Source organism: Python bivittatus, unplaced genomic scaffold, assembly GCF_059951505.1.
Source record: "Python bivittatus isolate LINGU-HERP-01145 unplaced genomic scaffold, Pbiv_v1 ctg000220_np1212, whole genome shotgun sequence".
NCBI classification, from domain to species: Eukaryota; Metazoa; Chordata; class Lepidosauria; order Squamata; family Pythonidae; genus Python; species Python bivittatus.
This window is the reverse complement of record NW_028277048.1, coordinates 1,826,456-1,842,509: the sequence shown is the minus strand read 5'-3', so window position 1 is coordinate 1,842,509 and position 16,054 is coordinate 1,826,456. Positions and strand designations below refer to the sequence as shown.

At 40.5% G+C, this 16,054-nt stretch overlaps 1 protein-coding gene across 6 annotated transcripts in view; it reads left to right on the top strand.

Annotated features, from left to right (window-relative positions):
- KANK2 (KN motif and ankyrin repeat domains 2) overlaps positions 1-16,054 on the top strand; it is a 69,316-nt gene that overhangs the window by 16,139 nt on the left and 37,123 nt on the right. For 5 of the 6 annotated variants that reach the window (XM_088137628.1, XM_088137631.1, XM_088137632.1 and 2 more), the window contains exon 2: positions 10,758-10,881. The exons of the other annotated variant lie outside the window; for it this stretch is intronic. The gene's annotated coding sequence lies outside the window, so the exon portion shown is untranslated. The remainder of the gene's footprint in view (positions 1-10,757; positions 10,882-16,054) is intronic. 6 annotated transcript variants of the gene reach the window in all.

Sequence of the window (16,054 nt, the reverse complement as noted above, 5' to 3'; positions counted from 1 at the left end):
CAGGGGAAAATGAAGATATAGCTGCATCATTATAGCAATTTAGCTAGGGTTAGATTGAGAGGAGAATCAAAGGAGAGGATATGTTCACATTGGATTAAAATATATAAGAAACTGACCTTAAGAAAAACTCCAGTAAATTGGAGCAAGAGCCAAACTGCAATTTATTATGCTCACCATCTGTAGTTCTCAAGATATTTTCAGTAGGGTGTTAGATATGTGCTTACAAATTTGGACCTTGCAGAGAATATTTTCATCAAACTTCGCTCACTGTGAGCTAGACAATAGCTGAATATAGAAAACAATCAATTGTCTATTTCAAATTGATCAATGCTGAAGTATTCCCCACAGTCTCTCTGAATTAAGAACAACCTTTCCTTTCTTTCAGAAAAAAGAAGCAAATAAAATGCCAAGCATTCATTTCCCCAAATACTCACATTTATCTTGTGGTTTGGAAAATAGGCTGCTATGGGGACAGTTGCATGGGAAGACTTGTTTTTGAAATTAGTAACAACTATATTGAGAAGCCTCAAAAGTCATCTGTTTACCACAGCACCATATCAGTATTGCTGAGCAAAGCTTGTAAAAGCCGTATTCTAATGGGCCATGTGAAGTGAGTTGTCCCAGCAAATTCTGAGACAGTTGCACAACAGCAAACCCTATGAGGGTAGCATACCAGCAGAAGTGCCTTAGAGCACTCTTCCCTTAGCTGGGCTAGCTGAGTTACTGGGACGTAGTGTGACAGGCACTCTCTCCTATTGGAAAACAAATGCCCACAAACACATAATGAATTCTTTGAAATGTGAATGTAATCAGTCTCTGAAGTGAGGGAAAAACTATGCGTATAACTTTTCTGAAGGAGTTTAGAAATTTATATCACATATGTGCTGGTTTCAGATAATATTGTGAATGCAGCCCAAGAGCAAGGGGAAATTCATTGTCCAAATTGTACCTACCATATGTCTCAGTTGTAATAATGATGCAGCATGGGGAAGCATTGCTGTGTTTCAGGTAAAAATGATTGCGGCTTAAATGTTAGGAAAATGCAAAATCCCAGTTATTGTCCAGGCTTTATTTTTGAGGAAAGGCTTCCAGATTAAGCTGCTTAGGCAAAATGAATAAATAAAACGATAATATGGAGTACTTCCTGCTGCCCATCATAAGATTTGACCTTATGGAAAATTTAGTTTCATTTGCTTATTAAAAAGTGTCCAGCTGCCATCTTATCACAATGTTGAATTTAAAACAAAACACAGCCAGTAGGTTCTGGGGCTGAATCCTGCCTCAGATTCTGTCATCACAATTTGCACTTTTGTATTCCACTTCATAATATTTTTGCCCTTGGCCAAAGGAGAAGTTAGCATTTCAGGAGGACTGAAGCCTGTCTGCTCATTTTTAAGCTGCTTGACACTTGCAACTGCTACACTTCCAAAATCCACAAAGCTTTCCTGCCTGGCATTGGCCAACTTCAGCATGTTCACCTAGAGAACAATTTTGTCTTTTGTGTTCTTTCAAGATCTTGTAAGATTAATGGGAAGATCCTCTATCTCAGTGTCTGAGCCTGTATACCAGGAAGTAAGAAGAAAGGTTCTGAGTGATACCTTCACAAGAGTAGAACTTTGTTTCATATAATGAATTTGGATTGTGCACCTACAGTAGTTCTGTAAAAGCACCTCTGTAAAAGCACTTGGGAAGGGATGAATGAACAAAGGGATGCATTATTATTACCTGATTAATCAGCAGTTTTATTATATTTTGGGCAGAAGATGCCATGAAGTTTATGACCAGACTAGGAGTAGGCTAGGAGCAAACTAGGAGTCTGATGCTTGCTATGTATTTTGAATTTACAACTCCTTCAATCCCTTGTTCTTTGGCCATGCTACCCAGAGTCATCGAGAGTTGGCTGGCATACAAGTTTAATTTGAAATTATTATTGTTGGTTTTACAGTCAGTCAGATGTTTAGACTGGATTTGGCATTTTTATTCACCTATCGAGTCCTTCCCAAGGAACTGGGATAGGCAGATGTTGTTGTTTGATGGTGTTAAAGATATCATTGCAGGATCACTTAATAATAATTATTTAATGATGATGATGATGGCTGGAAGTCATGGTAGCTCCAAGCATTTGGAGGATGCCAAGATGCCTGACTCTGTGCTTACCTTTCCTATAGTACCAATTTTATTTCAAAAAAAATGTTTGTCACTTACAATAATATGGACTCAGTGTAGAGAAGCATATTAAAGGAGCCAGCATAGTATTTATTCAGAAAAGGGTACTTTGAGCACTGACAGTTAATTACAGGTACCAGTCCTGGATACAAAGATGGCTGTCAGTAGTAAAATATCTTGAGAGGACTTTTCCTGCAATGGGCATGTCTCTCTGAGCAGCAAAAGAAACAGCTGTCAAAATAGCAAAGGGTATAATTGTTAGGAAAGGGGTGTAAAGGAATTTCTTGAATGTTAATGCTTTCCAGCCCAGAGAAGCACTTCTAATTTAGAAACATGGCAAAACATCTGGACATGTGGAAGTTCTTGTTATCAGACATTTCAAAAACACAAAGATTCCGAGCCTGCTTTAATTACACTTTTGCTTGGTATAGCTAGTAGCCACAGACAGGAATGAATATGCTTGGAGAGTTGCATCAAATTCACTGAGGACCAGGCCAGCATCATAAAGTACATACATGGCTGTTGTATATACTAATCTTGCTTCTGGATTAGGACAAGAGAATTTCCATTTAGAGGTCTCCATTAAATACAGAGTGGAAATTACAACAATGTCAGTATCCAAAGCCATAACAAATGTACATCTCTACAATTCTGTAACCTTAATATTGTGCTATAACAAGACACGGTGAAAAGAATGGAGATGTTTGCAAAAGCATAGGATGTCCTAATAAGGCTTTGAGAGACATCAAAGCAAAACAGAGCAAATGGCATTGAACTCAAAGTTGTAGTTGAGGCATGAAAGTAGTTGTATAGTTATAATCATGCTACAGTTTTACATAATCATAATTGAAACTTAAATATGGTTTCCAGTAGATTTTTCTTCCAGGCTGACTGCCCTCTGTGTACGTGATCACATTAGTTCTATGTCTTTACCCACACAAACAGAGCTGCAAACCTCCAGGAACAGCTTTGTCCGAAACAGAGATACTGTTAAAGCAAAAGCAGCTGTTTTTCATATGTAGCTCTCAATACAAGCAAAGTTAAAATTCTAAAGCAACTAGGAGTGAACTGAGTTTCTAAAAAAATAAGATTAAAAGGAGAAGAAGAAAGGAAAAAGAGAAAGAGGCTGGGAGTGGCTTGAAATTGATCACTTGGCAATTTTATGAGGTTCCATTCCCAAAGTAATAGTCTTTTGCATGAACAGCAACTGGATCCTGGTGGGGCAAGAGTCAAACTCTGTTTCACTGTTCCCTGGTGATTTGGGGCTCCAATGCTGCTCTTTTTTTCCAGACCTCTGGGTAAGCCCCACCTCCAGGGATAAGCCAGAAATGACTCAGAGGCAGCATCTGGATCAGGGAGACTCTTTGCTGGGATCCCTAGAGTGAGGCCACTCTTGATCTCTGCCTGTAGGGAATTTGTTTCTCTTGATCCTCTCCCTCCTTCCCGTGTGTTTCTTCTGTTTTTCTCTTCCACTCCTTCACCCTGGGCAAGCCTCTCCCATCCTTCCCCAGCTCCAAGCTTTGGAGGCCGTCTTTCATCCCCTCCTCCCCACACAAGCAGGCCTTTGTACTTCAGAATGCTGGCTTCGTTCCACTATGAGTTCCAGATGCTAAGAATAGCCCTGAGCTGCTGCAGCAGCAGCTACTAACCCTCTTAGGCCTTGTATCTGAGGATCTGGTCAAGGCATCCTCTCCATCTAGGGGATAAGGATGCAGCTAAAAGAATGTCAGGATGCATTTTGCCAAAGGGTCCTCTAGAGTTCCAAATCAGAATTATCAAGATCATCAGGGCTGTAGCTAGCAATAACGGAAGTTACATTTCAAGAACATCTGGAGGGCACCAGGTCGCAAAGATTCCTGCATGACTTCCTTTTCTTACCATTACTTCCTTCCCTGACTCTTATATTTTATGTCTTAGATATTTTTACTGGAAAGAGACCGGGAGCGGGGGAGATATATGATTGCTGCCCCATCGCAATGTGTTGAATGAGCTTTTAATACACCTACCTCTATAAATGCCACAAAGTGTAGGAAAATGGATAGGCAGAAATATTTGGATGGATTTACCAGTCTTATAGCATCTCCATTCTCACAATACAGGATTATTTTATGGATAAAGCTGCAGAAATAGGTAGATTTGACTCGTGGTGTATTGCCAAGAGGGGGAAAATGTAGATTTCAGTGTGCTGCAAGGAAAGTTATTGCTAGTTATGGAGCATTTTTGACAATTGCTTTCTATAGTGATTTATGTGCAGTGCTTTATCAGTTATATCATTTGTAAATATGTGCAAACTGCAAAAAAGAGCTATATGGTACTCCAGAAGACTTCCACTGTTCCCATCCATCCATCCTGTATACGGTTACTGTACCATTTTACTGATACCTCAACTGCAGTCAATAATATTGATCAGTAAACCAGAAAGCTTATAAAGGCATCAGAAACAGATGCAAATAGACAAGTCATTCTAAAGAAGTATTGAAGTAGAGCCAAAACATATTTTTACATATCCACAGAATACCTAAATGAAAATATTTCAAATTCTTTATCAGACATTGTAGTATAAAATCCCAAGGAAAAAAACCCCTATCACAACTTTTTGATTCATTCATATTTTTAATTTTTCTTGTTTGCCAAAAATAAGAGGTACTTCCAGATTGTTCTTTGGGCTTTTGGTTAAAAGATAGCATCCTGTAATGGATGTTCTGTTGCAAGAAAAAGATGGAAGAGTGGGTTGATCAATAAATGCTTGATCTGAAAAAAGTTTTAGTTGCTTTAAAATTACACAGTGAAAAATACAGGTTTTGCCTTTGTTTTATTGCACATACAACAATCGGGGTGAGAAATTAAAAAGACATCCCCCCCCCCTTTTTTTTTGTTCTTACATGAGCAGAAGTCTTCTTTCCTTTAAAGTTGAAATTTGGGCTTTCTTTTCAAATAAGGATCAAATAACCATCATGAAATTGTTTCATTTTTCTTTTGGAGAAGGTTATGTTAATTACTTCATTCACTGTTTTTTGGAAAAAAGACACTTGCTTTCTCTGCATATGTAATGGTTGAGAGGAGTGAGATTAGGGTTTCCCCCCCACCCCAGGAAGTTTACTTCTTGTTTTAACCAATAATGGAAAGGCAAGACCTTTGCCTTCTCTGCCTTAGACTACTTTATGCAGTTTGGAAATGATGATTATACTGTATTGATTGTCTGTTGACACAAAATTTAGGTTTCTGAGAATTTCAATATTTAGTATTTAAAAAAAAAAGTTACTAGTTTTTTTTTTTTAACCAATCCACTAAGTGCTGGAAAACAACGTTGTCAAGTACATCTAGACCTGTGGGTACGGTGAGAAAGTGTACAGCTGGGATTCCCAATCACTTTGGGCTGGGCATATTTGGAATTTTGAGAAAATGTTGAGGACTTTAATGGGGATATAACCTATTACAAAGCATGGATTTATCAGAATGCTCCCTGGCCCTCCTCAAAGTCCCCCTTGTTTTCAAGAACTCTCTATAACCTTGTTTCCTTTTCTCCTGTTTCTGGGTTAGATGGACATATTTCCAAATAAAACATGGCTCATATCCATTCACTATTGTTATTTGCTTTGTAGCATGCCAATTTTTAAATTAAAATATTTTGTAAAATATCATGTGAGGCAGGGAGCGTACTAGAGGGGCACCTACCTAGCACTCCCTTAACTGAGCCCATTTACCCTAAAAGAGACTTAAACCAGTTTTAAAACAAAAGACTGTCTGTTTTACATACACACACACATGCATACACAAACTCTCAGGCTATTCCCTTCAAATATCTGTTAATTTGGCTCTTTTTCCCTCCACACTTCATTCTTCTGGAAATCAAAAGTGTCTGCCCAAGAGACTGCTGGTTTCATGGAGGATAGGTAAGAGCAGCCCTGAAAGCACTGGGACACTTCAGTCATATATTAGACTGTGGAGTTAATGGTCTTATGGGGTGGGGGAATCTCTTCAAATAGGAATGTCAAGTACTTCACTTCAGAATGGAGCAAAGATAAGCCAGGGATGCTAAGCATTTGTGGACCTTCTCTTACTCTTGTTGAATGGGGCACTGGACCTCTGCCTGAAAACTGATCCCTGCACCTTCCTCTCTTGTGTTCACTTCTGTATTCATGCACAACTTTTGGCTTCTGTATTCTCAGTGCTTTCTTTACAATCCACACAGAAGATGCTGGGAATCTCCAGGAGACTTCCATCTCTCCAGTTCCAGCATGAACATTTCTGGGATCACTTGTTGGTTTATTTTATTTTACTTTATGTTATTTGTATGCTGCCCATTCCTGAAGGCTCTAAGACCTGTAGACCTCTGCATGGGACTTCCAGAAGAAGCTTTTAGCATATGAAATTTTAAAAAAGGGAGGCGAGGGCAAACATTGACTTTCATTTGTAGGTCTCTTGTCTTTTCTCACAGTTTCTTCTGCACTTTTTCTTACCAGGAGATATAGAATCATTGCACAATTGTGTTTGAATGGCAATGTTTAGCTCAAATTTTCTTTTCTCCTTGATTATGAGTAAATATGTACCATTTAGAGGAGGAGGATATCTATCAATGCAAGGGAAAAATGTATAAATCATTCTCCAGATTATGATTTTTTTAAACTGTGAGCATCCATTTAAAAACGTATCGGTGCATGAACAAATTCAGTAAAGAAAGACAGCAAGTAAGCAAACCCTAGCCAGAAAAGGCATGAAGAGCACTTGACTTTTACTCTGAAGGAAAAATCATTCTCCACAATCTTAACTTTTTCTGCAATTTTAGCAAAGAGCCATATTTTAAACCCCACACAAGGTGGGAAAGCATCCACAGCACAGTACAGAAAGGGACAACAAGAGAGATTTTAATTCTCTTAATCAGCTGGAGAGTGTGGAGAAGCAGTTATATCCAGGTTGTCTGCAAAATCGCAGGTTTATTAGATTTATATTAATTGAAAGAGAGAGACAGTGGCTTTTAATTTAGATTATTGTAGCAAGGAGAGGGGGCAGCTTCCAACCTGCTCCTCATTATCTGTCTCATCTCACATTATTGTGTTTTCATGCGACATATATTTTCAGGGAAATGGACATCAGAAAAAAATCAAATTGGGGCATACTTTGGTGCAAGAGATGAGGAGTGGCCAGATTTCCTAACTAGTCTTCCAAATGTCATATGTAAGATCGTGGTGTTATAGATTCTCCCTATACTGTAAATTGGATGAATTCAGACATATGGGAGAGGTAGGCTGGCAGAACTACCAATTTTCAAAATCAGAAAGAGGGACATCTTTAGTTATTTATTGCGCCTCACACAGCAGGTTTGCCATGACAACATGCATGTTGCTTTTTGCCTTTATCTCTCCAGGATACAAATGCTACCCCCCAAGCTCCAGAGGATAATTTTCATACAAAGGGTAAAATCTGCTTTGAGTTGAGCTCCTGGTGACTTAGTGGATAGGACCATGGAATGCTCTTATTGTATTTAATCAGTTTCCTAGCTCCTTAACTGGCAAAGCAGAGGGGACACCTGTTAAGACTCTTGAGATCAGATGTCAGGTAAGTTCAGGTAGCTGCTGCCACCCCACTGGGTGGTCTTCATATAGGCTCAATTAAGCAAGACATTCAAATAATGTCTATTATGTTTGTATCACAGTAGAGAACCTTATATTGCCCAATTGTAGGAAAAGCTTTGAGGCCACATTCCAAGCTTGACAGGGCAAAATTTAAAATAGAGCAAAAAAAAGACTTTCAAATTAAGCAAGAACATCCGTTGAAAAAGTAGTATTCTGCAATATGTTATGATTATTAATATGCCATTTGCACCATAATTAGGTTGCCTTTGGCCTTAATTTGCCACAAAAAGATAATGCCTCCAGCAATAGAAGGAAAATCAACCCTTTGTTTTAAAAATGAGCATTGAACAAATGTAACCAGAAAAAGACCTGGGGCAGGGGTGGGGAGAAGTAAAAACAAATGGTATCCAAAAGAAATGCAATGAAGCTGTTGAAATTAATTTAATAATTCCAGCTGCTGGAGAGCCAGGTTTTTCCCAGGGTGGGATTTTGCTGTGGAACTGCACTCTGTAAAGCGGTGCTATCACGTCCTGTGTTCTTGACACTAGACCTCTCTCGACACAGCCCAAGACTACATTGGCTCTTTGGCAGCTGCGGCACACTGCTGGCTGATGCCAAGTCTGTGGTCCACCAGGATGCCCAAATCCTTCTCCCAAGTACTACTGCTGAGCCAGCTACTAACTTGACTTGTGCATTTGGGTTTTCCTGTCTTACATTTACCTTACATTTCTCACCATTTAATTGCATATTGTTGGATAGGGCCCAATATTCAAGTGTACCAAGACCCATTTGAACCTTGAGCTTGTCTTCTGAGGTATTAGCAATACTACCTCCATTCCTGCCCCCTCCTTTGCATCATTGACATCCCTTCTGTTTCCTCATCTAAGTCATTTAGGAAAATGTTGGAGCGCTACGCCCAGGACAGAGCCCTAGGGTACCCTGCTGCATACCTCCTCCATGTTATCATTGATCCACTAAGGGCCACCTGTTGGTATGGTTGCCCAACTGCAAATCCATCTAGTAGTGAGACAGTCTCATCCCACATTGTTCTGTGTTATCAAGAAGAAAGCAGTGGACAATTTGAGATAGTTCTAGGTACGGTTTTACTGTGCCAAATCTTGTACCATAGATAGTTGTTTATCCTTTGTTTTGGGATTACCATGATGCAGCCAAGATGTATTCATAGCTAGCCCAAAGCGTTTGCTGCCCCAGGTATTTGCAAAATCCAAAAAACCCCTCCCACAAAGTGCAAGTGATTTGAGGGCTAGGACCCAGAATTTCAGATTGTCTGAGTTTATGTGGATTCAGCTGAGGGTTGCCGCCCCACTGCTTTAGCCAGGAAACATATGCTAGAACGTGCTGAACTCTGGTCCTTCTCATGGAAAGGAGCTGTGCTCTGCCTGCTGTTGAACTAAGGAACTGATTTCACAAAGAAATTGGCCTTGATCCTTGTGTTGCTTTATTAGCATCTCAAATTATAGCATCATTCAGAACCAACAACTGAACTGGGAGGTAAATAAATAAATTACATCAGTGGCATTGTTTTGGCCCCATAGAAGTTTGGGGTACAGATTTCAAAGAAGGTGGGGAGGTATTATTAACCAATGTCCCAAGTATGAGGTGGTCAACATCTGGTCAAATTTTGGCATTTCTTTTTTTAGAATGTGCAACACTAAGAGCTTGAAAAAGGTGTGAATTTGACTGTTGCTAGTCTGTGGCTCCTAAACCCTTCTCTGCCTCATTTTCTGCCATTTTCTTCCTGGGTTCTGGCTCTGTCCTCCCCTGTTTTAGCCTGATCTGGCCATAATCCAGGACTCCAGTGGTCCTTGTGAGGAATCCAAGTAGAACAGGAAGACCATCAGCCTTAAAAATGCAGCTCAGAGTCAAAACATTTTTGAAAATATTAATGCAGCTTTAGCTTTGGCCCTGGTTAAAGGTTTGGATATTTAAAACATTATGAAGGCCCAGTCTTTGTAAGGATTGAGGCAGCTGGTGGGATATTTCTTGCAAGCCTTTCCGATGCTTGACATTCACCTTCAGATGCATTTTGAAATGTTCAGTCCCAGAGGTAACTATTATGGCTTTCCTACAAATGAAGACAATGATCTGGTTGGCCCCACTAAAGTCAGTGTTTGTTACTCAGTTCTGACCAGATTATCCAAATCCTGACTTTGCTCAGAGATAAAACTCTTGCTTTCCCGATTGTGAAATCAGCTTCTCTGCTCCAATCAGAATCTGTGAAAGGTGATTCCCCACAGTATTCAGGAGTTAGAAAGGAGCCCTCGGATGCCTTCTACCCCTGATCTTAGCCAAGAGGGCTGGGGTGGCAGAGAAACCCCAGCGCTTGAGAGCTGTTGGTCCCATGTGGCAAGAAATAAAGGACAGGCTATATCCTGCTGCAGCTTCATGTTCCTGCCTGGATGGGAGTAGCAACAAGAAGTCTGAGTTCCTGATGAATTTGAGAATTCATGAATTAATAGCAAGTCAAAGGTGAAGTTAGAACAGAAGAGATGAACTGGCTGGCACTGTGTGCTTATTTTGCTGTTTTATAAGCCCTGGCTTATAAGGAGGGAGAGAGAGAGATTGGGCTTAATCTGAATGTTGCTTTCTCTAAATAAAGGAAATAAACCTAGGAGCGTGTAAGCAAGTGTACCGGGGTGGTCTTTGCTAACCAGTGTTAAGAGTCTGAGGCTTGCAAGAGACCAAAGGAACAAGATCTGTATGAAATTGTGTAAACAGGGAGTGCTCATTTTCACAGTACAAGTACTGGAACAATACTATTTGGGGTGATTCAGAGTCGCGTTTTCTTGTTCTGTTGGCTTTTTTGTATATAGTAGCAATTGCTGGACTACTGTAACAGTTTGATAGTGACTTGAGTCTGAATATTCTAAGGCAAATTTATGTATTCACATATACATTTATCTTATTCAGTTTCCTTTTGCAGAATCAAGTGACCTTTTCCCATTTTGGGGGAAAAAAATGGAAGATCACATTGCCTTCTTAAATTTTGTTTTGCAGGGTCATTGATACATTGGGACTGTTGGGTAGGAAAGAAGGGAAGACAAAAGAGAGACAAACATGTGGATTCAGCCTCTGTCTCCTCTCTCCAGGCAGCAGAGATAGGAAAGTAATTCTGATCCAGGTGAGAAAAACCTTTCTTGTTCAGGCAACTATTATGGCTGCTTTTGTGATGTTCAGTCAAAGATTGTTTCCTTTTTATTAGTGTAATAGAGTACACATCCTGGCCTCAATTTGAAGAAAACTGCAGATTACTCCCAGCTGCTGAATGGAGCTGTGCCTAAAACACCCAGTTTTCATTACTGTGTTGGAGGGCAATGGATCATTTTTTTCCTCCAGCCACTTGAGACAGAGACCTGGGACAACAAGGTGATGGGTAACAGTTGCCTTACCTAACCTGCTGTAGTAATATTCTAAGTGAGTCGAGTGACTGTATTCAGGTTGTTCAAAGATGATTAGCTCAGGGTCTAGGATAGTGTTTCTCAACTTTGACAACTTGAAGGTGGGTGGACTTCAACTGAAGTCAACCCATCGTCAAATTGCCAAGGCTGAGAAGCACTGGTCTAGGATCTGGCTCATTAAATCTAATTTCATTGTAACATGTTCAGGACCCATCCCTATTACACAACACAAGATTTAGTCAGTCAGTGACAGAGCTGGAATACAGTGTGAATCAACCTCTGAAGTTCAGAACATGGTGTTTTTAAACTGATGGTGAAAAAGAGTGCTTGTCTGATCTGGAATTTAAGGCAGAAGACTAACTTCCTCCAAGGGCAGTTTCTGAGTAAATGGCAGGAATTCATCATGATCTGGTTTGAGTATCTGGCAACTGTGGATGATTAATAGCTTCTCAATAATGATTCACTGAGAATGAATTAGTATTCATTACTCCCTAATCAGATAAGTGAAAGCAAAAATAAACATCTGAAGGCAGCTTTGGAACAGGAAAAGAGATACACTGGGGAATTAATGGCTTGAAAATGTGGTCACAGAGAAGTCAGGGCTTCATGGCCATGATTGTCCAAGAATCCAATCTGGAAGGGCCTACCTGAAATTGCAACCACTCAGAACAAGGCCCAGGCTACAAAGAAAATTGGGGAAGATAATGCCAAGTCAGTCACTTGGTTAAAGATTCTTTGCCTATAGATTCGTGTATTGGGAATGAACATGGAGATCATCCCTGATAACATCCTGTAAGGCTCTGAGAGGAGGGGGTGGGGCAAACAGCTTCACACTTCAGTACAGGTAGTCCTTGTTTGGTGACTGCCTCATTTAGCGACCATTTGCAGTTATGATGGTGATGAAAAGTAACTTTGCTCACTGAGCAGAGAATGTCCCTGACTCTGGAAATGGGCGGGGGGAAAGAGTGAATTTGTTTGTTTGTTTGTTTGTTTGCCAGTTATATGCTGCCCCAGTCTGGGCTGCATACAAAGCATAAAATAATAAGGGAAAAATACAACTAGATCAATGAATAACTGCTTTATGGTAGCTCCTCAACAATGCTTCTTATGCCCCAAAGGCTCAGTGGAAGAGCACTAGTGAGACTGCCTTGCCTTCTGAAAACTTAGCAGGAAGGAGGCCACTTTGACTTCAGGATGGGCAAAGTGGAATGGAGTATTCTGGAAAGAGTGGTGGATGCTGGATATACTGAGGCAATGACTCAGGCAGATGATTTGTGGGGTCATGAAAAGGCAGCAGGTTCTAAGTTCTCCAGAGGAACCCCTTTCAGATTTCTTCAGATGCCAAAGCAACACAGCTTGTCGTGGGTACCAGGCACTTACAAGGCCAGACAGCAGACTTTCACCTCAGAGAGCAAAGTGATTGCTGCAGGTTCTGATTGACTGATTCCCTGAGGATCCTCAGTCATTGGAAGGATCCGGTGATCTTACAATCTGCTTCTCAGCCATTCGTGTTCTCTGTCCCACTGACCTGTGGAAGGGATGCCAAATTTCTGCTTTCCCAAATTGGCTTTTTAGCTGCTTCAGTTACATTCTGACTGCAAACTCTTTGTTCCCCTCACTATTTCCTGCTCCAGGAAAATCCTGGCTGCTAAACTTCTGGCTCCCTGCTATCCCATCAGGTTGATGTTTCAGCCTCTGCTCCTCCCCCATCATTGTGAAGATCTCTCTGTGGGTAAGAGGAAGTTCTCATGTAACAGCCTACAAAACTGTTTATTTTTGGAGAAAATTGCTTCCATATAGGGGGGAAAGGCCAGCACTATGTTCTGACTGTCTCTTAAAGAACTCTCTCATCCTGCTGTTTTCACATACACCATCTACTCTGGGCTAAAATGTTCAGTTTCCTCTTTTCCTTCCTCAGCAAATCTTGGACTTACTATGTCATTACTCCATGGCTCTTATTCTTGGAACTGTGTATTAGCCATCTTTTGGTAACTTTCAAATTAGAGTGCACATGCAATTAACTTTGAAGACTCTAGGAAACTGAACTTATCCACAATACAGCTTTGGGATCACTCAGAATTCAAAACAGCTTTACTGACCCTCTACCCATTTCCAAACTCAGTTCATAGCATTGATTCTTATTTTAAAACCTGAATGACTGAATTTGGCTATCTTATGGATCACTGCTTCCCATGTAAACTTGCTTTCACCTTTCTTACCACCTTTGGAGGCATTAATTTGGATCAAATAGATGGTTACTTGAGAGCTTTTTCAATTGTGCCCCCCTGTCTTTAGGAATGCCCTCACCAGGAGCAAATCCCTTAAGTCTTTTGGAGCTAGGCAAAAATGTTTTTGTTTTCCCAGGTATGTGTGGGAGTGGGTGTATTTGGCTGCCCATTCTGTTACTGTAAAATTATCTCTTTACTGATTTACTCTGATAACTATTCCTATTTTTTCAACTGTATTATTTTTTTAGTCCATTCTGAAGATTTCATTGAAAACCAATTTATTGTTATTATTTTTGTTGTTATTGGTAGTCACATCTAGCTATCTCCCACCTTTCCTCTGGGAACTCAGGGTGGTCTGCGTGGGAGTCCCCCTTCATTTTATCCTGGCCAAATATGTAACCTGCTCAAGTCACCAAGTGAGTTTCCATGGTTGAGGGTGGGCTTGAAACTGAAACTCCCAGTCCTATTTTAACAATGTGCTTCTTGGTTTTATATCCTACAGAAGCATCGTATTTGCTTCAGTCTCATGAAATCTCCAAATCCTCATGTCACCTCTAATGCTCCCTTGTCTCTGTCCATTGTCTTTAGTGTGGTTCTCCTCATCCTCACCCGTTCTCTCCAACCTTCTTCCAACCCCTGTTGTCCTGACCAGCAGATCATTCAGCAGTAATTAACCACTATGTCATGGTCAGGCTGCCCAAGCAATCTATAATATCTTTTAGGATGACAGTAAGAATTGTAGCTTGATTCAAGAAGTATGCCCTTGAATCCCTGATAAGCTTGAAGAGGATGCTGGCAGATTTAAGTACATGCAGTCCTTAAATTAGCCCAGTATTCACTGCAGAATTGCAAGGAATTCTAAACCAAACAATTTCTGAGATTAAACAGTATAATCCAGAGGGAAGGGGAGGGAAGTCCTTTGTTCCAGCCTAGCCCATTTTAAAACAATGCGTCTGTTCTTCCTTGGGCCAATGTTTTGCATATCATGCCAGAATTTCCTATGGCAAAACAAGATGGTATTTAAAGTTTTGCATTCTGGCTTTACTTAATTGTAATTACATGGTGATCTGTAGCACTGAATGGAGGAAGTCACCCTTTACCCCAATACCCTTACTTGTTAAAAGAAAAATGCACATATATACAGACACTTAGAAACCATGCAAATGTGGGTTTCATTACTAAAACTGTCCATTGATGCCAGTGGACTTTTTTTCCATTGTAAAAAAAAGGGTAGGTAAAAACAAGAGCAGGTTGGCTGAAGAAAAAGGCTATTCCACCTTGTGCTTAGTATTTGTGGATTGTAAGTAAAACTGGAAATGAAGCAGGACAATATGGATTTAAATTCATATTGAACCAAAATAAATTTGATCCCATATCACCATGCTTTTTCAGAATTGTTGCTTCTGCCTACTTCCAAGAGTACTGCAGCCTTGGGGGTCCGTATGTTGGGCACAACATCTCTGCTTTTTAAGGGGGCAGGGCTCTGGCTTACTGAGGGGTTCAGACGTACCTATGTACAGTATGCTTAAGCACACAGGATCTAATGTTAACCCATTAGATCCTGTGTACTTCATTGATACATGGGATAAGAAGCCATTTGTGGGGAATCTCAGAACTGCATTACAGTTTACCTGAAACTTCTGCAGTTCCCTGTGCCAAATGGAGCCAAGGCTAAAAATAATTCCTCCTTCTCCTCTTCCTCCTTCCACACTACTATTGCTATGTACTACACTACTAATACTATTCAGGATTAATCTGTTTCTATGCTAGATATTATTGATCTTGGGCTACTAGCTTGAGATTTAGTCTAAAATGGCATCAGTTTTCCACCCCATCCTATTTCAGCTAAGTCCCATCATTCTGACTAGACTTCAGTAAAGAAGGGGTTAGAATGCCCCTCTTGTGTCCCTTAAACACATGGTTTGTTTCTTTCTCTTGCCTGCACATGGTTGATACTTTTTTACCAGAGGACAAATTCCCAACTGTGTGCTCCTTTACATGCTGCTTCTCGTAAAGCCTAGCAGACTTTGCTTCTGCCTAAGAGGACAAACACCTCTGGCATCTTGAGTGTTTACCTGGGTCTTCTGAGACAAAGGAATAGAACCAGGCCAATTAAGGGTATCATAATCCATACTGTGGCAAAGAAATCTGCATAGACTTGTCCTTGAAGTCATCGGGAGCCAAGCTGAACTTTAAAAAGTTGCTTTTGCATCTGTGTTGGTCCCATTTAATGTTGGTCCCATCTGATATTGGGAATTATATCCAGAGTTGCTATTGCTTCTGCAAGCTATTTCTATGCCTTTTTCAAGTATGAGCAACAAAAAGAGGTCTTTTTTAGCACTTCATTTCTAGTTGGGATGTTGCAGGTAACTGAAAAGAAGTCCTCATGAAAACAAGGAACCTTATTGATACTTCTAATGAGCAGACATGATTTGCACTGTGGATACTTAATTCTGAAGAAATGTCAGGCCAGCCTTCGCAACCCTGCTCAAAAACTCAGCAGTTTGCCTGGGATGGCCATGCTCTGCTTCTCTAGCTGAGAGATAACCGTGATGCGTCCATTTACACTAGCTGGAGGCCCCTTGGTGGAACAGACACTGCCACAAAGGTGAAGTTTTCCCCGCTGTTTCCACAAGCATAGGATGCTAGGCTTAAGGTAGCAGAAGCG